Here is a 27762-nt window from a genome sequence, read left to right as displayed (position 1 = left end):
TTGGGGACACTTTCAAAGTTTGCCCAATTTTTCGCACTGACTGACCTTCATTTCTTAAAGTGATGATGGCCACTCGTTTTTTCTTTACTTAGCTGCTTTTTTCTTGCCATAATACAAATTCTAACAGTCTATTCAGTAGGACTATCAGCTGTGTATCCACCAGACTTCTGCACAACAAAACTGATGGTCCCAACCCCATTTATAAGGCAAGAAATCCCACTTATTAAACCTGACAGGGCACACCTGTGAAGTGAAAACCATTTCCGGTGACTACCTCTTGAAGCTCATCAAGAGAATGCCAAGAGTGTGCAAAGCAGTCATCAAAGCAAAAGGTGGCTACTTTGAAGAACCTAGAATATAAGACATATTTTTAGTTGTTTCACACTTTTTTGTTAAGTATATAATTCCACATGTGTTAATTCATAGTTTTGATGCCTTCAGTGTGAATGTACAATTTTCATAGTCATGAAAATACAGAAAAATTGTTAAATGAGAAGGTGTGTCCAAACTATTGGTCTGTACTGTATATATATATATATATATATATATATATATACATATACGAACGCACGCATGCACACATATCTGCGTGTCTTTATGTGTTATACTTGTGTATCAGTCAAAGATGAACACAGACAGAATAGGATCATTGTACATGTAGGTTCTTTGCATTCTAATAGTTTATGTGTCTGTACAACTGTTTGTTGCTTTGGAGATAGAAGTTGGCCGCTCTTACCTTGTCGGTCCCTGCACAGGTTGCATCTATGGTATTTCTGCTCCTGTGTACAGGATTTCTATGCATGTATGTTTGCATATGTATGTAATGCATTTGTATCCATGTGCACATATATATGTGTGTGACTGTGCACATATGTGCATACATCTGTGCATGTGTGCATTTCTGTTTCTTTTAGTGGACAGTATATATGTGTACAAATGTCTAGGTTTGTTCCTGTATGTGAAATATACAGTATGTTTCAATGAGATACTGTCCATGTATTGCTTCCTATGACATAATCCTGTGAATATGAGTATATGCGTGAATATGTGGAATATTAGAAGTAATCAGAACAGACAGAGAAATATTTATCAGAATTTTCTTTTTGCTTTTTTAGTTTTTTTATGGAAACGTGACTCTGCCCCATCGAGGTCACTATCAACCATGAATGGAAAAACTCCTTCATTTACATAATTTTGTTAGGACAGTGATTTTCAGTCTTCTTCAGACTAGCGACCCCCAAACTAGCTGGAGGCATCCGTGTTCCATTGTTCGCACAGATTTCATGTCATCAGTCCTCCACAGTAGTTTCATCCATTGTGACACCACCACTGTGAATCCTTACTGGCTGTCACAACTAGATAACTTGTCGATAGTATATATGACACATTAACATGCCTACATGTTTGTCTGGCTGCTTATTAAGAAAAAAGAAAGAAAACTTAAAATGGTGTCTACTGCATCTGCATGACATGTTATCGTTGCAGCCTATTACTGGCTGAAGACTGTGCTTCCTGCTCCCTCTGGATGGACATGTGACTACGGTAGCCAATCACTTGCTGCACATAACATTGTTACACTCAGTGATAGGATGTAGTAGTCACATGTCTGTCTGGACAGAGCAGGAAGCACAGACACCAGCCAGAATCTATAGTGAAAATGGTGAGGACATTATTACTTCCAATTTTATTTTACACTATTCTCTGTATTATTTTTTTAGGTGTTCGGACAACCCCTTTAATGAGTAGAAAAGCAGGAAATATTAAGGACAGGAGGAAAAAGGTTGGCACTGGGCTACCATAGCCATGTGGAGTTGTCGCATGAGCACAGCTCTTCTCCATATGGTCTGTTAGGGCATAGGGATGCCATGAAGAGGTAGGGTCTAAGATGAGCGGACCCGTGGAAGTTCTGGTTCTGGTACCCAACCAAACTTTAATCCAAAGTTTGGTTTGGGTACCAGAACTGTTCCTGAACCAGAACCTGATCCCCATTGAAATCAATGGGGACCCGAACTTTTGAGATGAAATATCTCTCTCCTTCTCCCAAACTTCCAGGAGAAGCCTGTGTTCGGAGTTCAGCACCAGACACTAGATTCCCGTATGAACCGCAAACTTTAAAGTTCACATTCGCTCATCTCTAGTAGGGTCACCACCAAAGAGAACCAGGAAGAACCAAAGTAGAAAGTGGATCTAGCAAGAAGGAGAAGTGTCAGATGTTGTTTTCATTTCCACTTCCACTTCTAATGCACTTATGGCTTTGGCTAAAAGAAAATGAATCAAAAACGGCAGCAACCTTTTTCCAAAAAAAAAAAAAAATAGATGGCCCTTTATTTCATGTAATGCTTCAATTCACCAGTAGGGGCACTGTTTTATAATTGACAAAACACAAGTGGTTCCAAAAACTGCACCATTCTATGAATGTATAAATATTAATGACCTGAAGCCATAGTGTGGAGACAAGTGTCCACAATAATGGGAGCCATGGAGCCCACATTGTGTGCAGTTCATGATAAAGACCTTTCATTAATTAGTCTGCGTTCATTAAGCAATCATCCCCCAACCTGAGAAATTCTACATAACACCAGTAATACTTTTAGCACCAAATAAAAATAAAACTATTCTGTCTGGCACTCGCAGAGCAGATGACTTTGTCTCAGATCAAGTTTGTCAGTGAAAATAAATTGTCACACAATCTGCTCCTCTACAGAGAGGAGAAAAACTCTGAATATTTTTATTATAAACTGCAGATAAGTCATCAAAGATATCCAGACAGCAAATTCCAGAATAAGAAGGTTGAACTATGTATTAGACCCTTGAATACAGTATTAAAGGAGTTATATCCTTATACATAGGGGACAGTATAATAATAGTTATATTCTTGCACATAGGAGTAGTATTATAGTAGTTATATTCTTGTACATAGGGGGCAGTATTATAGTAGTTATATTCTTGTACATAGGGAGCAGTATTATAGTAGTTATATTCTTGTACATAGGGAGCAGTATTATAGTAGTTATATTCTTGTACATAGGTGCAGTATTATAGTAGTTATATTCTTGTACATAGGGGGCAGTATTATATTAGTTATATTCCTGTACATAGGGGCAGTATTATAGTAGTTATATCCTTATACATAGGGGGCAGTATAATAATAGTTATATTCTTGTACATAGGAGCAGTATTATAGTAGTTATATCCTTATACATAGGGGGCAGTATAATAATAGTTATATTCTTGCACATAGGAGCAGTATTATAGTAGTTATATTCTTGTACATAGGGGCAGTATTATAGTAGTTATATTCTTGTACATAGGAGCAGTATTATAGTAGTTATATCCTTATACATAGGGGGCAGTATTATAGTAGTTATATTCTTGTACATAGGAGCAGTATTATAGTAGTTATATTCTTGTACATAGGAGCAGTATTATAGTAGTTATATTCTTGTACATAGGGGCAGTATTATAGTAGTTATATTCTTGTACATAGGGAGCAGTATTATAGTAGTTATATTCTGGTACTTAGGGGGCAGTATTATAGTAGTTATATTCCTGTACATAGGGGCAGTATTATATTAGTTATATCCTTATACATAGGGGGCAGTATAATAATAGTTATATTCTTGCACATAGGAGCAGTATTATAGTAGTTATATTCTTGTACATAGGGGGCAGTATTATAGTAGTTATATTCTTGTACATAGGGGGCAGTATTATAGTAGTTATATTCCTGTACATAGGGGCAGTATTATAGTAGTTATATTCTTGTACATAGGGGCAGTATTATAGTAGTTATATTCTTGTATATAGGAGCAGTATTATAGTAGTTATATTCTTGTACATAGAGGCAGTATTATAGTAGTTATATTCTTGTACATAGGGGGCAGTATTATAATAGTTATATTCTTGTACACAGGGGACAGTATTATAGTAGTTATATTCTTGTACATAGGAGGCAGTATTATAATAGTTATATTCTTGTACATAGTGGGCAGTATTATAGTAGTTATATTCTTGTACATAGGGGGCAGTATTATAATAGTTATATTCTTGTACATAGTGGGCAGTATTATAGTAGTTATATTCTTGTACATAGAGGCAGTATTATAGTAGTTATATTCTTGTACATAGGGGGCAGTATTATAATAGTTATATTCTTGTACATAGGGGACAGTATTATAGTAGTTATATTCTTGTACATAGGAGGCAGTATTATAATAGTTATATTCTTGTACATAGTGGGCAGTATTAAAGTAGTTATATTCTTGTACATAGGGGGCAGTATTATAATAGTTATATTCTTGTACATAGTGGGCAGTATTATAATAGTTATATTCTTGTATATAGGAGCAGTATTATAGTAGTTATATTCTTGTACATAGGAGCAGTATTATAGTAGTTATATTCTTGTACATAGGGGGCAGTATTATAGTAGTTATATTCTTGTACATAGGAGCGCAGTATTATAGTAGTTATATTCTTGTACATAGGAGCAGTATTTTAGTAGTTATATTCCTGTACATAGGGGGCAGTATTATAGTAGTTATATTCTTGTACATAGGGGCGATATTATAGGAGTTATATTCTTGTACATAGGACCAGTATTATAGTAGGTAGATTCTTGTACATAGGGGCAGTATTATAGTAGTTATATTCTTGCACATAGGGGGCAGTATTGTAGTAGTTATATTCTTGTACATAGGGGCAGTATTATAGTAGTTATATTCCTGTACATAGAGGGCAGTAATATAGTAATTATATTCTTGCACATAGGGGGCAGTATTATAGTAGTTATATTCTTGCAGACAGGGGCAGTATTATAGTAGTTATATTCTTGCACATAGGGGGCAGTATTATAGTAGTTATATCCTTGTACATAGGGGCGGTATTATAGGAGTTATATTCTTGTACATAGGGGAAGTATTATAGTAGTTATATTCTTATATATAGAGGCAGTATTATAGTAGTTATATTCTTGAACATAGGAGCAGTATTATAGTAGTTATATTCTTATATATAGGGGCAGTATTATAGCAGTTATATTCTTGCACATAGGAGCAGTATTATAGTAGTTATATTGTTGAACATAGAGGGAAGTATTATAGTAGTTATATCCTTGTATATAGGGGCAGTATTATAGTAGTTATATTCTTATACATAGGGGGCAGTATTATAGCAGTTATGTTCTTGTACATAGGGGGCAGTATTATAGTAGTTATATTCTTGCACAGTACAGACCAAAAGTTTGGACACACCTTCTCATTTAAAGATTTTTCTGTATTTTCATGACTTTGAAAATTGTACATTCACACTGAAGGCATCAAAACTATGAATTAACACATGTGGAATTATATACTTAACAAAAAAGTGTGAAACAACTGAAAATATGTCTTATAGTCTAGGTTCTTCAAAGTAGCCACCTTTTGATTTGATGACTGCTTTGCACACTCTTGGCATTCTCCTGATGAGCTTCAAGAGGTAGTCACCGGAAATGGTCTTCCAACAATCTTGAAGGAGTTCCCGAGATGCTTAGCACTTGTTGGCCCTTTTGACTCTGCGGTCCAGCTCACCCCAAACCATCTCGATTGGGTTCAGGTCTGGTGACTGTGAAGGCCAGGTCATCTGGCATAGCACCCCATCACTCTCCTGCTTCATAAAACAGCCCTTACACAGCCTGGAGGTGTGTTTGGGGTCATTGTCCTGTTGAAAAATAAATGATGGTCCAACTAAACGCAAACCGGATGGAATAGCATATCGCTGCAAGATGCTGTGGTAGCCATTCTGGTTCAGTATGCCTTCAATTTTGACTAAATCCCCAACTGTGTCACCAGCAAAGCACCCCCTCACCATCACATCTCCTCCTCCATGCTTCACGGTGGGAACCAGGCATGTAGAGTCCATCCTTTCACCTTTTCTGCGTCGCATAAAGACCTGGTGGTTAGAACCAAAGATCTCAAATTTGGACTCATCAGACCAAAGCACAGATTTCCAGTGGTCTAATGTCCATTCATTGTGTTCTTTAGCCCAAACAAGTCTCTTCTGCTTGTTGCCTGTCCTTAGCAGTGGTTTCCTAGCAGCTATTTTACCATGAAGGCCTGCTGCACAGTCTCCTCTTAACAGTTGTTGAAGATATGTGTCTGCTGCTAGAACTCTGTGTGGCATTGACCTGGTCTCTAATCTGAGCTGCTGTTAACCTGCGATTTCTGAGGCTGGTGACTTGGATAAACTTATCCTTAGAAGCAGAGGTGACTCTTGGTCTTCCTTTCCTGGTGCGGTCCTCATGTGAGCCAGTTTCTTTGTAGCGCTTGATGGTTTTTGCAACTGCACTTGGGGACACTTTCAAAGTTTGCCCAATTTTTCGGACTGACTGACCTTCATTTCTTAAAGTAATGATGGCCACTCATTTTTCTTTACTTAGCTGCATTTTTCTTGCCATATTACAAATTCTAACAGTCTATTCAGTAGGACGATCAGCTGTGTATTCACCAGACTTCTGCACAACACAACTGATGGTCCCAACCCCATTTATAAGGCAAGAAATCCCACTTGTTAAACTTGACAGGGCACACCTGTGAAGTGAAAACCATTTCCATTGACTACCTCTTGAAGCTCATCAAGAGAATGCCAAGAGTGTGCAAAGCAGTCATCAAAGCAAAAGGTGGCTACTTTGAAGAACCTAGAATATAAGACATATTTTCAGTTGTTTCACACTTTTTTGTTAAGTATATAATTCCACATGTGTTAATTCATAGTTTTGATGTCTTCAGTGTGAATGTACAATTTTCAAAGTCATGAAAATACCTAAAAATCTTTAATGAGAAGGTGTGTCCAAACTTTTGGTCTGTACTGTACATAGGAGCAGTATTATAGTAGTTATATTCTTATATATAGGGGCAGTATTATAGTAGTTATATTCTTATATATAGGGGCAGTATTATAGTAGTTATTTTTTTGTACATAGGAGCAGTATTATAATAGTTATATTCTTATACATAGGAGCAGTATTATAGTAGTTATATTCTTGTACATAGGGGCAGTATTATAGTAGTTATATTCTTGTACATAGGAGCAGTATTATAGTAGTTATATTCTTATACATAGAGGCAGTATTATAGTAGTTATATCCTTATACATAGGGAGCAGTATTATAGTAGTTATATTCTTGTGTATAGGGGCAGTATTATAGTAGTTATTTTCTTTTACATAGGAGCAGTATTATAATAGTTATATTCTTATACATAGGAGCAGTATTATAGTAGTTATATTCTTGTACATAGGGGCAGTATTATAATAGTTATATTCTTATACATAGGAGCAATATTATAGTAGTTATATTCTTGTACATAGGAGCAGTATTATAGTAGTTATATTCTTGTACATAGGGGGCAGTATTATAGTAGTTATATTCTTGTACATAGGGGGCAGTATTATAGTAGTTATATCCTTATACATAGGGAGCAGTATTATAGTAGTTATATTCTTGTGTATAGGGGCACTATTATAGTAGTTATAGTTAGGTCTAAAAATATTTTGAAGCAACATTTTGGCATTTTAGCTGTTTACCAAAACATAATCAGACTCTCAGTTTTAATTTGAGCATATTTGCATCCTAATTTGAGTAAGGGTTTAGGAATTACTACTCTTTAATATGTAGCTGCCACTTTTTCAAAGGACCAAAAGTAATTGGACAATTATCTCAAAAGCTCTTTTATGGGCTACATGGGGTTTTCACTCATTAATCCATCATCAAATAAAGAGGTAAAAGTTCTGGAGCTCATTCCAGGTGCGGCATTTGCATTTGGAAGCTATTGACCTTAATCTACAACATGCGATCAAAGGAATAGAAAGAAACTGTAATTAGGCTGAAAAAAAGAAGAAATCCTTCAGAGAGATAACATAAATGTGAAGACTGGCAAAATTAATAGTTTGGTACATTTTGCAAAAAAAGAGCTTAGGAACTCAAAAAGGCCTAGATGTCCACAGAAAACAACAGTGGTAGATGATCGCAGAATCCTTTCCATGGTGAAGAAAAACCCTTATACACCGTCCAACCAAGTGAAGACCACTGTCCAGGAAGTCGGTTCTTCAGTATCTAAGTCTACTATAGAGAAAAGACTTCATGAGAGCAAATACAGAGGGGTCACCACAAGGTGCAAACCAATAATAAGCCTTAAAGGGGTTGTTAACTACTAGGACAAACTCTTCTCATTCCTCATGTTAAAAGAAAAAAAAAACTGTACTCCTCTCCGGTGCTGGCGCAGTTCCAGCGGTGTTGGCATTTGCGTTCCCAGGGCTGACATGACGTTGTTATGTCACACAAGCCCTCCCTACAATCAGCACCTGCTTCACTATTCCTGCCTTCAGATGCATTGTACATCAGCAGGAAACCAGGGCTGCTGCTGTTATCTGACTTCCTTTTGATGTTCTTTTTAGGTGTTATTATTTTAACGGACCCAAAACATACTGAAAAAGCAACCCAGGACTTTTTTAAGGCAAAGTAGTGGAATATTCTTCAATGGCCGAGTCAATTACCAGATCTCAGCCCCATCGAGCAGCATTTCCCATGCTTAAGGCAAAACTTAATGAGGAAAGAACCACAATCAAGAAAAAACTGAAGTTAGCTGAAGTAAAGGCCTGGAAAAGTATTGAAAAGTAGGAAACCCAGCGATTGGTGACATCCATGGCTTCCAGACTTCAGCCAGTCATTGCCTAAAAGATTCTATACAAAGCATTAAAAATGAACATTTTATTTAGGGTAAAGTTATTTTGTCCAATTACTTTTGAACCCCTAAAATAAGGAGGCTTCTAGAAAAATGGTTACAATTCCTAAGCGTTTCGCAGGATATTTTTGTTCAATTCTTTTAATTAAACTTTAAAGTCTTCACTTTAATTGCATCTCAGTAGTTTCATTGTAAATCAATAATAGTGGCATGCAGGGCCCAAATCACCAAGATTCGGTCACTGTCTAAATATTTCTAGACCTAACTGTATATTTCAGCAATTAGGAGTAATATTATAGTAATTATATTTTTGCACATAAGGATAACCAAGAAAGTAAGCCTGGAGCCAGTGAGACAGAGCGAGCCAGCACAGAACCAGGAAGGTAAGACTGGAAACAGAGAGACAGAGCGAGCCAGCACAGAACCATGAAGATAAGACGGGAAACAGAGAGACAGAGCGAGCCAGTATAGTACCAGAAAGGTAAGACTTGAGTCAGAGAGACAAAGCAAGCCAGTACAGAACCTGGAAGGTAAGCCTGGTGGCAGAGAGATAGAGCGAGCCAGTATAGAACCAGAAAGATAACACTGGAGTCAGAGAGACAGAGCAAGCCTGGATAGAACCAGGAAGGTAAGACTGGAAACAGAGAGACAAAGCAAGCCAGTACAGAACCAGGAAGGTAAGACTGGAGTCAGAGAGACAAAGCAAGCCAGTACAGAACCGGGAAGGTAAGACTGGAGCCAGAGAGACAGAGTGAGCCAGTACAGAACCGGGAAGGTAAGACTAGAGTCAGAGAGACAGAGCGAGCCTGGATAGAACCAGGAAGGTAAGACTGAAAACAGAGAGACAGAGCGAGCCAGCACAGAACCAGGAAGGTAAGACTGGAGTCAGAGAGACAAAGCAAGCCAGTACAGAACCAAGAAGGTAAGACTGGAGCCAGAGAGACAGAGCGAGCCAGTACAGAACGGTAAGACTGGAGTCAGAGAGATAGAGCGAGCCAGTATAGAACCAGAAAGATAAGACTGGAGTCAGAGATATAGAGTAAGCCAGGACAGAACCAGGAAGGTAAGACTGGAGCCAGAGAGACAGAGCGAGCCAGTACAGAACCGGGAAGGTAAGACTGGAGCCAGAGAGAGAAAGCGAGCCGGCACAGACCCAGGAAGGTAAGACTGGAGTCAAAGAGACAAAGCAAGCCAGTACAGAACCGGGAAGGTAAGACTGGAGCTAAAAGGAGAAAACAAGCCAGTGTAGAACCAGGAAGGTAGGACTGGAGCCAGAGGTAGAAAGCGAGCCAGGACAGAACCTGGAAGGTAAGACTGGAGCCGGAAGGAGAAAGCGAGCCAGTGTAGAACCAGGATGATAAGACTGGAGCCAGAGGTAGAAAGCTAGCCAAGACAGAACCAGGAAGGTAAGACAGGAGCCAGAGGGAGATAGCGAGCCAGTACATAACCAGGAACGTAAGACTGGAGCCAGAGGGAAAAAGCGAGCCAGCACAGAACCAAGAAGGTAAGACTTGAGACAGAGGGAGAAAGCGAGCCAGTACAGAACGGTAAGACTGGAGTCAGAGAGATAGAGCGAGCCAGTATAGAACCAGAAAGATAAGACTGGAGTCAGAGATATAGAGTAAGCCAGGACAGAACCAGGAAGGTAAGACTGGAGCCAGAGAGACAGAGCGAGCCAGTACAGAACCGGGAAGGTAAGACTGGAGCCAGAGAGAGAAAGCGAGCCGGCACAGACCCAGGAAGGTAAGACTGGAGTCAAAGAGACAAAGCAAGCCAGTACAGAACCGGGAAGGTAAGACTGGAGCTAGAAGGAGAAAACAAGCCAGTGTAGAACCAGGAAGGTAGGACTGGAGCCAGAGGTAGAAAGCGAGCCAGGACAGAACCTGGAAGGTAAGGCTGGAGCCGGAAGGAGAAAGCGAGCCAGTGTAGAACCAGGATGATAAGACTGGAGCCAGAGGTAGAAAGCTAGCCAAGACAGAACCAGGAAGGTAAGACAGGAGCCAGAGGGAGATAGCGAGCCAGTACATAACCAGGAACGTAAGACTGGAGCCAGAGGGAAAAAGCGAGCCAGCACAGAACCAAGAAGGTAAGACTTGAGACAGAGGGAGAAAGCGAGCCAGTACAGAACCAGGATGGTAAGACTCGAGACGGAGGGAGAAAGCGAGCTAGTACAGAACCATGTATGTAAGACTGGAGCCAAACGGAGAAAGTGAGCCAGCACAGGAAGGTAGGACTGGAGCCAGAGGTAGAAAGCGAGCCAGGACAGAACCAGGAAGGTAAGACTGGAGCCGGAAGGAGAAAGCGAGCCAGTGTAGAACCAGGATGGTAAGACTGGAGCCAGAGGTAGAAAGCTAGCCAAGACAGAACCAGGAAGGTTAGACAGGAGCCAGAGGGAGATAGCGAGCCAGTACATAACCAGGAAGGTAATACTGGAGCCAGAGGGAGAAAGCGAGCCAGTACATAACCAGGAAGGTAAGACTGGAGCCAGAGGGAGAAAGCGAGCCAGTACAGAACCAGGATGGTAAGACTCGAGACAGAGGGAGAAAGCGTGCTAGTACAGAACCATGTATGTAAGACTGGAGCCAAACGGAGAAATTGAGCCAGCACAGGAAGGTAGGACTGGAGCCAGAGGTAGAAAGCGATCCAGGACAGAACCAAGAAGGTAAGACTGGAGACAGAGGGAGAAAGCGAGCCAGTACAGAACCAGGAAGGTAATACTGGAGCCAGAGGGAGAAAGCGAGCCAGTACATAACCAGGAAGGTAAGACTGGAGCCAGAGGGAGAAAGCGAGCCAGTACAGAACCAGGATGGTAAGACTCGAGACAGAGGGAGAAAGCGTGCTAGTACAGAACCATGTATGTAAGACTGGAGCCAAACGGAGAAATTGAGCCAGCACAGGAAGGTAGGACTGGAGCCAGAGGTAGAAAGCGATCCAGGACAGAACCAAGAAGGTAAGACTGGAGACAGAGGGAGAAAGCGAGCCAGTACAGAACCAGGATGGTAAGACTCGAGACAGAGGGAGAAAGCGTGCTAGTACAGAACCATGTATGTAAGACTGGAGCCAAACGGAGAAAGTGAGCCAGCACAGGAAGGTAAGAATGGAGCCAGAGAGACAAGGAAAGCCGGCACATAACCAGTAAGCAAGACTGGAGCCAGAAGGAAAAAGTGAGCCAGTACAGAACCACGTATGTAAAACCGGAACCAGATGGATAAAGTGAGCCAGCTCAGAACCAGGAAGGTATGACTGGAGCCAGTGGGAGGAAGCTAGCCAGCAGAGAACCATGAAGGTAAGACTGGATCCAGAGGGGGAAAATGAGCCAGCACAGAACCAGGAAGCTAGGACTAGGGCCAGAGAGAGAAAGCGAGCCAGCACAGAACCAGGCATGGAGCTGTGCAGCTACGATAGCTGTGATGTCTTTCTATTTTTAAAGCCTTCCTGAGCCTAAAAGCAATAAAACAAAATTACATCCACCAGACTAGCATTTGGATTGATTCGAGCAAAATGAATTGCAAAAAAATTGGTTTCTGGTGAGTTCAAATCTTTTAGGAAATTTTTAACGAAGTTGATTCATTTTGCTTATCTATAGTGGCCATATGCAAGAGGATAAAGTAGTAACTAGAGGCACAATGGCCCCTTCATTGTGCTCATTGTCCATGGCCTCAGAGGTCCGACCTCCACCAATCAAACACTGATAACCTCTCTCAAGAATTACTCATCAATGTTTAAGAACCTCAATGATTCCGTTTTTAAAAATTTTCTACAGTCAATAATTGTAAAAAATATGGGTCTTGCATCAACCTTACCATATATGTGTGAAGCAACAGTAAGATATTTACCACCTTATCAAAAATGTTCCTGATTTATTTTTTTTTTACATTTTTTATATTGCTTTGTATTTTGCAACGTGTTTTTGAATACACCTCTTACCGGGTGCCCTTCCTTGGCTTTCCTCTTGGTTCATTTATTTTCAAGATGAGGGGTGCGAGATGACCAATTTGGAACTAAAAAAAACGATTTGATCCTGTGAACCTCTGTCGGGACATGTTTATGCTAAATGTGTCTACATGCGGTCACCCATTTGGTATGATGTGGATTGCAGTCTGTTTTTTTCGTGGTATATCGTGATTTCGAATCTCTAGCGTGAAAAATTGGAGTCTTTAACTAAATTTGCAGAACGTTAAAGATGGACGCTGTGCTTCTAAATATTTAACTTTCTTCATGCGTCAACCTTTAGAGTTAATCTCCCTCGAGTATCTAAAATTCCTGTAAAAGAAAAACTAAGAAAATGTAGCCAGGAGAAGGTTAAATTGCTGCTTACTGAAAAGACTTAACCCGACCCAATAAATCCATGCTAACGCGTACGATCCACAGCGGTGCCTCGGTAATCTGGCAATAGGCATATATTCAATTCTAGCAGAAAAAAAGCGAATCTCCTAACAAGCTCCCAGACAACACCTGTGGGTTCCTTTATCATTGACTTTACCGTCATACTGAACATTTCACAAGGAAAACGCTTGTTTACTGGGAACCTGGTCAATTATTGCTGACTAAAACCAGCCATGATGGGCAGGCACACTAATGGCTCCCTATTATCTGAGGGAGTGCAGATGACTTAACTAGCCAGCAATCTTTATTACACACATCTCCGCTGACAGCGGCAATTTAAAGATGTAGGAGGACAAATATACATCCTCCCGGAATTCTGCCAACATGTTGCTATTTGTGAATGAAACAGTACCTTCTAAAAGGCCATTAATGACCAGGATTAAATGGATTTCAAACAAAACGTCACATCGGCGAGAGCCTATTGGAAAATACATTTTATTTGGCCAACCATGAACGCAGTTGGAACCATTGAATGATATACTGTAATTTGGAATCGACTTACTTAAGGTATAAAGGATTAAAAAAAAGATGTTCGGTCAATGCATGGGGATAAAGGAAAATATATTTCATGCATTGTACATTTTTTGTTTACGCCTAAAGGAGTACTGACGTGTCATAAAATGCTATCCCAGTCATCGGGAAAAAAAATATGTCCAATTTTACCATTTCGAAATTTTTTCAGGGTCTCCAGTTTCTCAACATACTATTGTGCCATGCTAACAAAATCTTTCACAGGCTGCTATTCACATCACAACCACTAAGTGGCCAAATATAGACACATATAGCATAAACATCCCCAGACAGAGTATCACAAAATCATTTTTTTTTTTAAGATTGTCATCTTGTGCTAACTGTCTCAAGAAATTTCAAAACGTTTAAAATTAGTAAAAGATAGATCTGTAACTATAGTGTATGATCAGGTTTCTATCTTATCTGATGCCCAAAAGGCCTCTTTTACATATTTGTGGAGACACATGATTTTTACATAGTTTGTTTTAAGGCAAGAGTAGTTAAATTTTTGCCTCTAGATTGTAACGCCGGCGTCCCTGCATTGTTCTTTTCCCTACCCCTGGCAGGGATGCTAGCATGCTCACTGACACAGCCTCTTTGCTATTCCTCCTGCTCTTGCTCCCTCTGCAACTCCAACGCTCCAGAGCCTGTGTATGCCACGCAGTTCTCCAGGCAACATGTAAAAGTGTGGAAGTGTCCCCAGCCTGTTGCTTGGAGGCAACATGTATTTAAGGCACCCTCTCCTGTAGGGAGGTGCCTGAGCAACTTTAGTCTCTAGTTGGTCTTGAAACCTTCAAGTCTGTTATCAGATCCCCATCCTATCTGAACCAGTACCTGTGATCCTGAACCTATCCTGTTCAAACCAGCCATCCTGTCTTAACCAGTACCTGTGATCCTGAACTCGTCCTAAGCCAACTGCTCTGTCTAAATCAGTATCTGTGATCCCGAGCCCACATAACCCGTCCAGCCAGATCCAGCACCAGTATTTTTTCTGCCTGTGATCCTGCTGATGTCACTCCACACACTCCGACTCCATACCTGCTTTCCTGACCCTTTGGATGAGCTGCTGCAGTACCGGGGACTGCGTTGGAATAGTACCTGGCGGCTATCCGCAGCTTAAGCCTAACCTCACCAACAGAGGCTCTAGTAAAGACTAGGTAGCTGCTTTATTACACCGCTCCAGGGTGAGCCCGGCCCATGGCGCAGTGGGTCCACAACCACCAGCATGACAAAGATGCATCTTTTACATGTATCTTGTTGACTTCCCAGCATTAAAGTGAGGGACTAGTTGGAAACATTTCTGGTATGTCTTATCTGCAGATACCAGTGTTATATAGAACATGTTCTGAATGTAAGACAATTTGTGAAAAAGTAATGTGGAACATGTTCTCCAACTTCTCCACCACTGACCACGATCAAGCCTCCATGATGGGTTCAAGTTGGCAAAATCATGAATGGACCAATGTTAGAAATGTTCAACCAATGGGGCAGTAAGAACCTTTTAATCGGGTGCCCTTGCGTAAATAGTACATTTATGGGCAGTGATCATTCTTAGAGATGTATACCGTCAAAATAATGGGACACTTTCAAGGTCTAGGACTTAAGTTTTTCTTTTAAGTATTCTCTCATGTAAATCCACACTGGTGATAGGGGCTACATGTTTATGTTCTCCTGGGTCATTGTGGGCATGTGCAAGTAATGGAGAAGACAGTGATCATCCAATAATCTATTCTCCCTGTTGTTGATATAGCCCATTCTCCTCTCATTTTCTAGTTTAATATGCAAATTGCCTCTTCAGAGAAAAAGAGGACTTGTACTCTATAGCGCCACCTATTGGAAGTAGCAATCCTACAAGTCACAATCAACCCTTTAACGAGTCGTGCAATATGACTTAGGATAAAAGCCAAATCAGAATCTCAATTTGCAGATACGGTGTTTCGAGCTGTTTGCCCTCATCAGTGCAAAGTATGAGAACTGATTTGGCTAGGTGAGAGGCTCTGGACTGAGGTCTAAGGGGTAGCGTTTCTCCTTATGGATAGTGACACACCAGCTCTGGCACGTCAAGGTAAGGAGGCTTATTCGCCATGCAATGCTCCTCTGGGAAATTTAATATGCAAATTGCCTCTTCAGAGAAAAAGAGGACTTGTACTCTATAGCGCCACCTATTGGAAGCAGCAATCCTACAAGTCACAATCAACCCTTTAATGAGTCATGCAATATGACTTAGGATAAAAACCAAATCAGAATCTCAATTTGCAGACACGGTGTTTCGGGCTGTTGGCCCTCGTCAGTGCAAAGTATGAGAACTGATTTGGCTAGGTGAAAGGATCTGGACTGAGGTCTAAGGGGTAGCGTTTCTCCTTAATTTCCCAAAGGAGCATTGCATGGCGAATAAGCCTCCTTACCTTGACATGCCAGAGCTGGTGTGTCACTCTCCATAAGGAGAAACGTTACCCCTTAGACCTCAGTCCAGAGCCTCTCAACTAGCCAAATCAGTTCTCATACTTTGCACTGACGAGGGCCAACAGCCCGAAACACCGTGTCTGCAAATTGAGATTATGATTTGGCTTTTATCCTAAGTCATATTGCACGACTCATTAAAGGGTTGATTGTGACTTGTAGGATTGCTACTTCCAATAGGTGGTGCTATGGAGTACAAGTCCTCTTTTTCTCTGAAGAGGCAATTTGCATATTAAATTTCCCAGAGGAGCATTACATGGCGAATAAGCCTCCTTACCTTGACGTGCCAGAGCTGGTATGTCACTCTCCATTTTCTAGTTTACAAATTTTGCTACAAAGTAAGATGCAAAATGTGGCCATCATTCATTGAGATCTAGAGATACTCCGCCAAGACTTTGAAGATCTTAAAGTCCACTAGTGGATGCTACATCTGGAAAGCGATGGCTGAAACCTATTAAGACTAAACCTGAATTAAACATATTCACGAGGGAACCAAAAGAACGCTTTGATGAACGGTTATAATAGGAAACCTTGTGTTCTAGTGAGCTTCTCCTTGGCATCTGCTACTCGGTTGCATGGTCACACTGTACACTGTAGCACGTTTGCCCATTTTCAGTCTATTTATAAAGCATTATTGTGTAGTAATCCACTGAAAGGCTGTCATTGTTCCAGCCAGGCATTGTTCATTACTTTCTGTAGTGAAGGTCCCACCATTGAAATCAGTGGAAACAATCGGAATTTCTGTGTCCTTGATGACTTTGTTTATTTGAAGTGGAGCAATAGTTACATTTTTTATTATATTATTTGGTTTATTTAACTTACATTGCTCCAGAAAAAGTTCTAATTCAACAAGATCCTCACTGATCCTTGATCTCTAAGATTGCCCAGCCGAGCAGAGCTGTCTACAGACTTTCAAAAAAAGATTATGGCCCCAATTCATCAAAGCAGTTTTGCCAGAATTAAGGCATGAACTGCTTTTAAAAGTTGCAATTTTTTGCTCAAGATGTGCATGTGGCACCCCAGGGGTCTGGTTTCCACAGTAACAACAATGTTATGTCTGAGAGCAGGTGGGAGGTCTCTTGGTCAGGAATCCTGTGCATGCCACACCTCCTGCCCAGTCTTGGGAGGGGAAGAACTTCCCCTATATAAACCCCGGGCTGAAGCAGGGTTAGTCAGTCAAGGAGAGTAGAGACAGAGAAGCAGCATAGGAAGAAACAGCAGAAGCTCAGTGGGAGCAATATTACTACGAGTCAGGGGCTGGCAGCTGCAGAGCTCGCCCTGACTGAGAAGATTTCTTACCGGACCCGGAGTCCGAGGCTGTGGGGACTAACTCCTACCCAGCAGCAGAATCTGTCAGGCAGGGGATTTCAGGTCCTCTGGCCAAGAAGCCCGAAGGCACGGTGACACGCGTGGGACCAGCACCGCCATCGTGGAGCGGAAGCCATTAGAAGGCCCCGAGTCACCGGCCATACGGGTGAGCACCACACGGTACACTCAGGGACGTGGGCTACTTATACCCGCTTCCAGCAAGGTAGCCAGAAGAGTACAGTCAGTTTGGGAGGCCTACAACTCCGCCTGGCCAGGGGAGATCCCATCTGCTCAAGGACTGACCAGGCCCCAATCACTAGCCAGTACTCCGGGAGGGTCTATCGTTGTCACCAGTAAAGACCCTGAACTACACCGTACCGTCTCCGAGTGGTTCCTGCTACCCCCATCATCCACATCTGCTGCCCTGAGGCCATACCCCTCCCGTTGGGGGTTATACCATCTACGCTGCACCATCCATCCACCGGCCTCAGCGGACTGTCCTGCAGCGGCAGCTCCATAGCTGCATTCAACGGGTGGCGTAGTCGTACAACATCTACCGCTGATACATCGCCGCTCAGTTTGACTCCCTGGGCACGGACCGGGTCACCGCCACGAGACTACAACCCTCAAGAGATCCGGCTCCGGGTAAGCTCCCGCGTGCGCAACGCAGTGCGACACAGGCCCACGGGCGCGTCATGCACATTTGTTGTGGCTTTTGTCAATTTCGTGCCTGTTTTTCCCAGTTCCTCCAAAAAAGTCAGAGCTAGAGTGCGTCTGGGTCGTGGCGGCTTGTCTGATTTATGATGAGCGTTAACTGTGCCAGAACTATGAGTCTTGTAAGTGACTGGAGTAAGATATCTGGTATGGCGCACGAAAGTGCACACCACTGCTTAGCATCTGACTCCTACACGCCCCCTCATCATTACCAGCAAGAAAATCACTGGTCTTGATTAATCAAAGCCTATATGTAATCAATAAAGGACCTATAGTTAAAATCAGGTTTTTGTATTAAATGTATTTTTTTAATATAACTTTGTCAACATATATATTTTTATATCATGATTTGTATTAAAAATATAAATTAGAAATCCTGCAATTATCACACCGGCCACTGGGGGATTTCTAGATTCCTACTTCCTGTTGTTTTAGGAAATGCACATGTACATTAGCAGCAATAGACAGATGCATAAACCATATGTTTTATACTGAGGCTTCTAATGAGCGTTTGCAAAGGTTATTGTGAAAGGATGGGGAGCAAGGTCAGCTGTGTCTTGTGGATCCTGTGTTATGAACTGTGTATAGAGGTATTATTTGTCATTGTAATCCTCTGCTAATAATGAATATTTAGAAGGAGGTACCACAAAATTGTATGAGTATTTAATCCAATTAATTGAACACAATATACAATACAGAAAAAAAGTATTCAAACAACAGCAACAAAGGTCCAATATTATCACAGGACGTGATAAAATATATACAAAGCGGAGGAACGGGGTTTACCATGATTACTAATAAATATAACTCCAATATAAAAGATTACCTGATAGAAATATAGTTAGAGGAAACAGACCTGACCACAAGAAGTGGGAAGTGGTCACAATGATGATGATGAAAAGAAAATGTATAAGATACTGTAAGTAAAAAAAAGAATAACGTAGGCGGCACGAAAACAGAGCGCAAGTTGCAGTTTCAATTATTGCTGTGATAAAAAAGGGGGAGAAAGGAGGAAAAAGATATTAAAGTAAAGGATAAAATGTCCGCTAAGATAAGTATTGAACAAACCCGGTAATGCAGACCATGACCAAGATATATTAGTGGTGAAAAAAGCCCAACCTCAAATAAAAAAGTACACTGATTCAAGTTCACACCAATTACCTCGTCATTCCATTTCAGTGTTTCACAATTGCTTCTTCAAGGAGCACCATACACTGTATAGTGGCCAGTGCTCCACCATTTTTCTAGATTCTTTTGAGAGCCCAAGAATGGGTTTAAAATAATAAAAGTTCTCCAATGAAGCCTAGAAGATCCTTAGATTGGAGGAACTAGCAAAAAACTAGACAGGGAGTTGCCGGGGCAGGAGAGGTGAGTGGACATCTTCATTTTTTAACCTCTTTCCTACCCTCTGTTTATTATTAATTGGGGTTTGGAGAGACCTCAGAACATAATAAATATATTTTTGGGATTCAAAACTAATTACCATATCTTCAGGGCAATTAAATTGAATTTGCATGAAAAATTTTTGGCGGATTTGCTCATTTCTAATCATGTGTTCTTCATGTAATTAGCTTTGATCTCTAATGCAAAATTTTATAGTATAATCAGCATATTGTATAGGATCTGTATACCCTAAAAAATAGTTCAATTGCAAAATGATGGCATCGGTGTGTTCTGTCAACACATTAAACCTATGTCCTGCCTACTTGGTGCCACCACAGCTTTAGGGCAGACTGCGCTTGCCAATTCTGCATCATGTACTGCTCTGCCATTACACAGGATCAGCATTTCTAAGCAAGTAACGTTCAGTGCCACCGATTCCTTATGTTCACGGAGTAATATAATACATATGATTCACATCAAGCTCCAGATCCTTTCCATGTTCACATTGACTTTCACCCCAATGCTCATTGCCCATTACAGAATGACAATTGATTTGCGTCTCCTGCCGTATCGCTCCCTCCCAGCCTTCAACATGAGAGCGGCAGCGTTCGTGGCAGCCATCTGTGCAGGGATTTTAATTTCCCTTCGCGACCAGGATCAACTTAGATCCTGATCTTTAAGTTTTTTTGTCTTTAATTTCAAGGAGCAGGGAACCATGAAAAAGCTTTTTAGGAGGAAAAAAGAACATCTGAGACAGGAAAAAGACAAAAAAAACCAGCAGGTTAGCAGAACCCGGAATAGAAATGTACTAATTTGATGCTGATTTTTTTTTTCTTTTGCCATGTTATTTTATATGTGTCAAAAAAATTAAAAATAAATTGTAAAGAAAAGGGAAAACGTTTCAAGTCTTCTTCCTTTATGAAGAGGCTATTTGCAGTTTTAAATTATGACAAACATTTGGAAAATGTTAAATATATGAAATATTAGAAATGTATAAAAAATATAAAAAATTATAATGGTAAAAATGAGAAAAGTTATGATTCTTCTGAAGCTTCATGGAATTATTTATTATGTATTATTTATACCTGATGGTTGCATGAGAGATGTTCAGTGGTGGAGATTTCTTGCTTGTTGTTTGGTCGATACACCCTCTGTTTTGGAAACTTGAGTTCAACTTCATTGTCCCAACACATCATCTTCATGTAGGTCACAACTAGTGGATGATTGATAGATTTCAGATGTATTTCACCAGTGGTTTTCATTGAATGCGCAGTTCACACCATGACCACTGTGTGGCCACAAAGTAGGAACATTTCGCATAAACATCTCTAGACAGAGTATCACAAAATCATTTTTTTTGTGTATACCTGGCTATATGACACCACATACTGTAACTCTGGATATGTTGAGCCAAAAGTAAACCAAAGGAAAGACATGTGTATCTATGGTCCAGATGAAATTAGAGCTGATGTTTTCTGGGGAGCATCTGACCAGCTTCCAAGGATGCCCCAGTATTTCCTAAATGGGGATCCAAATGGTGTGTCAGGATTTTCTGATCTTGCTTCAACAAGCAATGACAATAAGTGCTACGTACAATGTGTTCTACTACTTTCCTCACTAATCTCCAGGGAAGGCTGAAAGAAATGAGTAAGGTCATGTTTTTGTTACAACACATGGCCATGTTACAGTAAGGATATTCTATGTGTAATGACGTAAATCAGGGGTGAGGAACATTTTTTCTGCCACAGGCCATTTGGATATTTATACCATCCTTCGGGGACCATACAAAACTATGAACTTTAAAATTACCTTGCTATATTTGGTCAAACAATTAATTTACTCACCCCTAATGTGATGGCTGTAGCTGCTTTTCTTTGGTGCGAATTGTGATGTTAGGTGGTAGGGATGATGTTGCTACTCGTAACTGATTTTCATGGGGCTGCGGTATATGCATCACTGGAGACATGTAGCTTAGGCATATATATAATTGGAAACACTGGGTTGGGGCATATACATCACTAGAGACACTGGGATGGGACACATACATCATTGGAGATATTGGGCTGGAGCACCTTCATCACTGAAAACACTGGGCTGGGCATATAGCTCACTGGATACATTCGGCAGAGTCTCTACATCACTGGAGACACTGGGATGGGGCATATACATCACTGGAGATATTGGACTGAGCATCTACATCACTGGAGACACTGGGATAGGGCATATACATCACTGGAGATATTGGACTGAGCATCTACATCACTGGAGACACTGGGATGGGGCATATACATCACTGGAGATATTGGACTGAGCATCTACATCACCGGAGACACAGGGCTGGAGCATCTACATCACTGGAGACACTGGGATGGGGCATATACATCACTGGAGATATTGGGCTTGGGCATATGCATAACTGGAGACACTGGGCTGGAGAATCTTTATCACTGGAGACACTAGGATGGGGCATATACATCACTGGAGACACTGGGCTGGGGTATATACTTCACTGGAGACACTGGACAAAGCATACAGCTCATTGAACACATTAGGCTGAGCATCTACCTCAGTGAAGACACTGAGATGGGGCATATACATCACTGGAGAAATTGGGCTGGGCATATACATCACTGGAGATACTGGGCTGGAGCATCTACATCACTGGAGACACTGGGCTGGAGCATCTACATCACTGGAGACACTGGGCTGGAGCATCTACATCACTGGAGACACTGGGCTGGAGCATCTACATCACTGGAGACACTGAGCTGGAGCATATACATCACTGGAAACATGTAGCATACATATCACAGGCGACGGTGCTGAGGTCTTCTTCTGTGGGACGGAAGCGCATTGTCCGCTAACTCCGCCCTGATTGACATAATCTTCCATTGCACGCACCTGTAGTGAACGCTGTGTGTTCATGCTCGCAGAGTAATAAGAAATTAAAGGGTCAGCAGCCATCAAAACGCAGCTGCCGTCCAGAGCACTTTAATCCTCGGTAGTCTGCCCAGGGGCCAGAGAAAAGGGGGTTTAAGGTTCCCCACCCCTGACGTAAATGAGCTACGTCCTCCCCCATGTGACTGCATGGCATTCAGTGAAGGAAGAAATGAAAACCCTTGCAGAGGACCAGGGAGACTGGGGTGGAGGAAGCTTAAGGAGTAAAGCAAGTTCATGGTGAGTATCTGTGTTTTTTTAATCATTACACACCCTCCCTACTATCCAATAATTATGCTTCGGAGTCTGGAGAAAACAAAGAGCATAATGGACATCATTTCATGACAATTTCGAATCAGGCCAAATTTATATTTGGAATGAACACATCTGCTGACCGATTTGAACAAACCTGCTAAAAGCAAATTTCGGGAGACTTGTTACCTCAACTACCTGAATAAACTCTTATAGGTTTCTGTAATTTATTATATATAAATAGATAGATTGATCAGAGATAGATCAGATTGATTGATATTGCATACCACTGCAGGAAATACAGGCAAACTGCAGATCAATCAGTGCCACAAAGCCGGCTCCATCTGCACTCCTTTCGCCACAGGATAAAGTAAAACTCGTCTAATGTGGCCGGAGTGATCTGTGCCTTCGGACAGCCGACATATGACTGGATTGATCTCTGTGTCTGCATTTTTGGATCAGTAATTACATTTAATTTTCTGCATATTGTTTCATGCTTAGACAAATGTGTCGGAGAAATGTGTTTTCGGGAGAGGAAGGTTCATACGGTGAGAGCAGAGATTGTGGAGAGGTTATTTAGGCGGCAGCATGGAATCAATTACTCTTACCATCTGCCAAGTTTATGAGACTGGGCTGACGGGAGAGTTGACGACAATGCTGTGCTGATCGCTCCTCCATGGTGAGGTTAGTGTGGGGTCATACTGAGCCAGATACGTCCTGGACATTTGCCTCAAAATAATTCAGAGTATTTAATACAAAATGAAAGTCCTATGCCGGAAAGAGCGACAATATTGATGATGTGGGTATCCTGTAGAAATCTGCAGCGTCCTTAAAACAGGTAGTCTGGAAAACATTCTTCAACCATTAGAGACATTAAGATCTAAAGGTTTATTTTCGAAAATTGCAATTAGGTCTTATAATAATGTACATATATTTATATATACTGAAGAGATTCACGCTTTCAGGTAGGCATTAGGTAGTGTTCACACAGGCAATGAGGTTTGGTCCAAATATGTGCAGTTTTATTGTTTTCATAAAACTCAAAGGGATTCAAAACCAAAAACATCCTCTTCTGGACATAAAGGTATCACAACCAATGCACAGTTCATTCAGCAGGCATATATATGTCAGAGCAGGCTCATCGAACAGATTACAGTCCTTTCTCCCGAAGCAAACTTCAGACACAGAAAAGGCACAATCCCACCACTCTCGGCATCCCCTTCAACCGAATCTCCAGCACCAAACAGAAGTGTTCAACTCCAGACACATTTCACACTGAAGAGGCTGTAGCTTCCACATGTTTCTATGTAGCTCCAACACACAGACTGCTCAGTTTTCCTAGCTGACTCATGCAATCTCCATTCAGAGAGAGCCTCTGGCATGTCTCTCTTCCAGCTAAAGCTCACATCTTGGCTGGACACTCACCAGGTCCAGCACACTAGTCCAGTGACAACTAACTTCCTGTCATCCTAGCTCTTCCTCCACTACTCATACAGCATATTCTACCTTTGCAAAATATACACTATGTTTCTGTGCCCTCTCTGCTCCTGTCCAGCACCGTACCTGACCAAATTTATCTTCTACCATGCACATCAGTATAGTTGCCTGCATATTTTTACATCATTGCTAGCTGGTTTCTAGCTGGTTTCTAGCAAAACCCAATTCTCCTGCACTCCTCCACAATGGAGATTGAAATAACAAGCGAGGTACAGCTGAGTTGTGTTTTATGCCTGCTGCTTATATATCAGTGATGAAGCAAATGCAATTCTGTTGATGCACGTGGCAGAAGATAATTATCTGCCATATGCATTGATAGAGCTGCATTTGCTGTTTCACATAACTGATTTCAAGCAAAAGTCAACAAACACAGCTCAGCAGTGCACTACCCAATAATTAGAGGAATGCAGGAGCATTGTGCATTACTAGAAACCAGATAATGCTGGAAAACCACACTACAGCTATACTGATGTAGATGGCAGGAGATATAATCAGTAAGGCATGGTTCCATACATGAACAGAAAGTGAATAAAGTGTACTTAGATTAGCTTGATGATAATTCAGAGAAGTGGGACTAGTCACCGGTACATATGAGGTGAGGAGGGGTCTGAAGCACTGAGAAGAAGCAAATGCTGCTGGTAAATGTAGTTTAAGCAGATACAAATAGTACTGCCCCATCTGCTATATGAAGCAAGATCGACAGAGGGGCAGAAGGAGATGAAAAAAGTCACAATGGTTGACCTCCATCCATGACCAATGCCAGATGCTGGTGTAGTTAGTGATTATTGAAAATTTAAAGATAATTGGTTAATGACTGACACTGTGTAGCCAAATTTTATGAGATGCAACAGTGTTGAAATTGCTCGAATTTATGCAGCACAGCTTTTTATAACTGAATACTTTTTCACAATGTGAATTGAGGCACAGTGAGTTCAATTTGCCGCCTTTTCCTTCTTCAGTACCTCGGTCAGCTACTTCCATCTACTGTACATGAAAGCACTGAGAAGAAAGATTATAAAACACCCCAAAAACATTAAAGAAATGTGTCATTAGAAGATGACAGATTGTTTATATAAATTGTTTGTGTTACGCACATTTCCTTAAAGAATCTTTGATATATATATTTTAAATTAATTTTCCATATTATTACAAATCTCATCGTTAATCAATGGATAAGCAATTAATTGAAATGCACATGTCCCCTATTTGGGCAATCAATTGTAGTCTCTGTGGTCAGACTCATGACAATCATTTATCCACGTGGATAAGTGACCACTTTTTCACATTGGAATCCTTTTTGAAAACTTTTGCTCCTTTTCTGCAGTGGGATGAGGGTCAGTGTCTTTTGGTAACCAGAGGCCGCTACTGATTATCTTTCAATACTATACCATGCATATTATATACAAAATAATATTAAAATGCAATAAAAAAAACTCTATAAACACAAATAAAGTAAAAAATAAAGTAAAAAAAATAAATAATAAAAATATAAATAAAATCAAAACCACACCTATCAACACCCCTAATTGGTGAAATCTACATATATCAATTAAACATTTTAACAATTGAATTTTAGTGTAATTAAAAAATATATTTATTTTTCTAGAATTTATCCGTATTAGAGTAAAAAAAAGAAAAGAGCAAATAATACCATAAAATATAAAATTACACAAAACAGCAAAAACAGCAAAATTAATTTTGGTGACAAATAAAAAGCTTAAAACAGCAAATATGCAAAATGGCTCTGAATTCTTTTTTTTTTAAATAGAGGTGTAAAATAAAACCTCCGTTAGCCGGTGAGACCCCGTATCTTCTGTGTGATCACTGCTGTTCACCGGGACACGTTGTTCTCACTCGCTCTTCAGTACAGTCTGGATGTGGCTCGGAGAAATATGGAATTTACTCAATAGAAATTCCTGAGCTTGGAAGAATCTCTGCCTCCCGGTGACAGACATCTTATCAGACTGCTTAGAGATGCGGCTTCCACCCCCCTCCCTATAAGAGTAACGGCAGCACAATCATGGATTACCCACGGCAGAGAGTGGCCGAAAAAAGAAAATATTACAGATGTAGCGGAGTTCATAATGTAGTTATCTGGCAATATTCATCCCTGTTACTTCTGTGTAGAGCGTGTAAGATTTTAAAAATCATGGCGGCATTCTTGGAGAAACAGCGCCATTCCCGTTTACAGGTTGTAGCTGGTATTGCATCCCTATTAAAGTAAATGTAGATGAGATGCAGAACCACACACAATTTGTTAACAGGTGTGGCGCCGTTGAAAAAAAGTCGTATTTTTCTAATTCTGTACCCCATGTATTTACATTTTTTGAGTTAAAGGAGTTATTCCAACTTGGCAAGTCATCAAAAGTCCACATTGTAAATAAGGGTCCCAACACTTTGAATGCAGAGATGACCACTAATGCTCATTCTGGAAGTCTTGTAGGCAATGAATGGGTTGATGATGCCACATACGCCCAATGCTTTGATTTCTGAGAGCCCCATCCCTGAGATCCAAAATAATCCAAAAGAGTGGGGCTTTGAAATGACTTGGATGCATGGAGTCATGTCTAAAAATGCGGACCACCACTACATTTATTGCCTAAGGGGCTGCCGGTGTGCGCAGCCATCTTACCAGCTACTATATGGGGTCAACCCCTTTAATGTAGCTGCAGTCCCATGTAAAAGACTACAAAGCATGATATCACAATGAGTTATGCCGAAAGACAAACTCATCTCTGCAGCATTTTTATGTTGTAGGGAAGAGGGTAGATGAAACTGAGCACCAGCCAATTCTTGATTGCGCGCAGATTGACGAGCCGGATGCAAATAGATCATGGTATCATTCCTTCATTTGGAACCTCACACGGCTGATTGTGAGAACAGACTTTGCATCGAGAGCAGAACAACTTGATTTTTTTCGCAGTCTTGGGAACAGTGTTAACTAATATAATCCAGATGGGAAAGCGGAATCAATATTGCTCAGCGTAGATTAGCCACTTAAGAAGCCATTGGCTGCCTATGTTGTGGCACGAGGCTGTCATGACTCGCACAATTTGCACAAATATGAGATAAAATCCTCCGTAATGTTATCAGAACGGTCCCACTGAGGGAGGCGATTCATCCTCAAGACTGGAGACTCTGCAAAGCAAGTGGTAGATAAGAAAAATTGTCCGCTGATCAAAATATCCCAACACTCTGTATATACAGTAACACTCGTATTCATATAGACATACACGTGACAACAAGTTGAATACCCATAGACTGAGCATTGCCCACTTATGATATTCACATCTTAATATACATAATAGGACATGAACATTTTTGCAACCATTTAAAATCTCTGACTGTTTTGTGCATACAGCTCCTATGCGGACCTATGTGTCTTCATGGTAATAAGCTAAAAAAAAAACAGACCTTATGTAGTTGGATCCTGCAGTCATACATCCTTCCTTATGCCCACTACTTCTAGTTTACAAAAAGTAGAGGAGAAATCATTATGACTACAGGATCTGACTACACAGGGTTTGTTTGTAGTCTGTTTCCATGGTTTCTAAATAGAAAATGTAGAAATAAATCCGATAGGATATATAATATTTTA

The sequence above is a fragment of the Phyllobates terribilis genome, unplaced genomic scaffold (assembly GCF_046119375.1).
Source record: "Phyllobates terribilis strain yellow unplaced genomic scaffold, ASM4611937v1 Scaffold_1__5_contigs__length_1240528914, whole genome shotgun sequence".
In the NCBI taxonomy this organism is placed as follows: Eukaryota; Metazoa; Chordata; class Amphibia; order Anura; family Dendrobatidae; genus Phyllobates; species Phyllobates terribilis.
Note: the sequence above shows the minus strand (reverse complement) of the source record.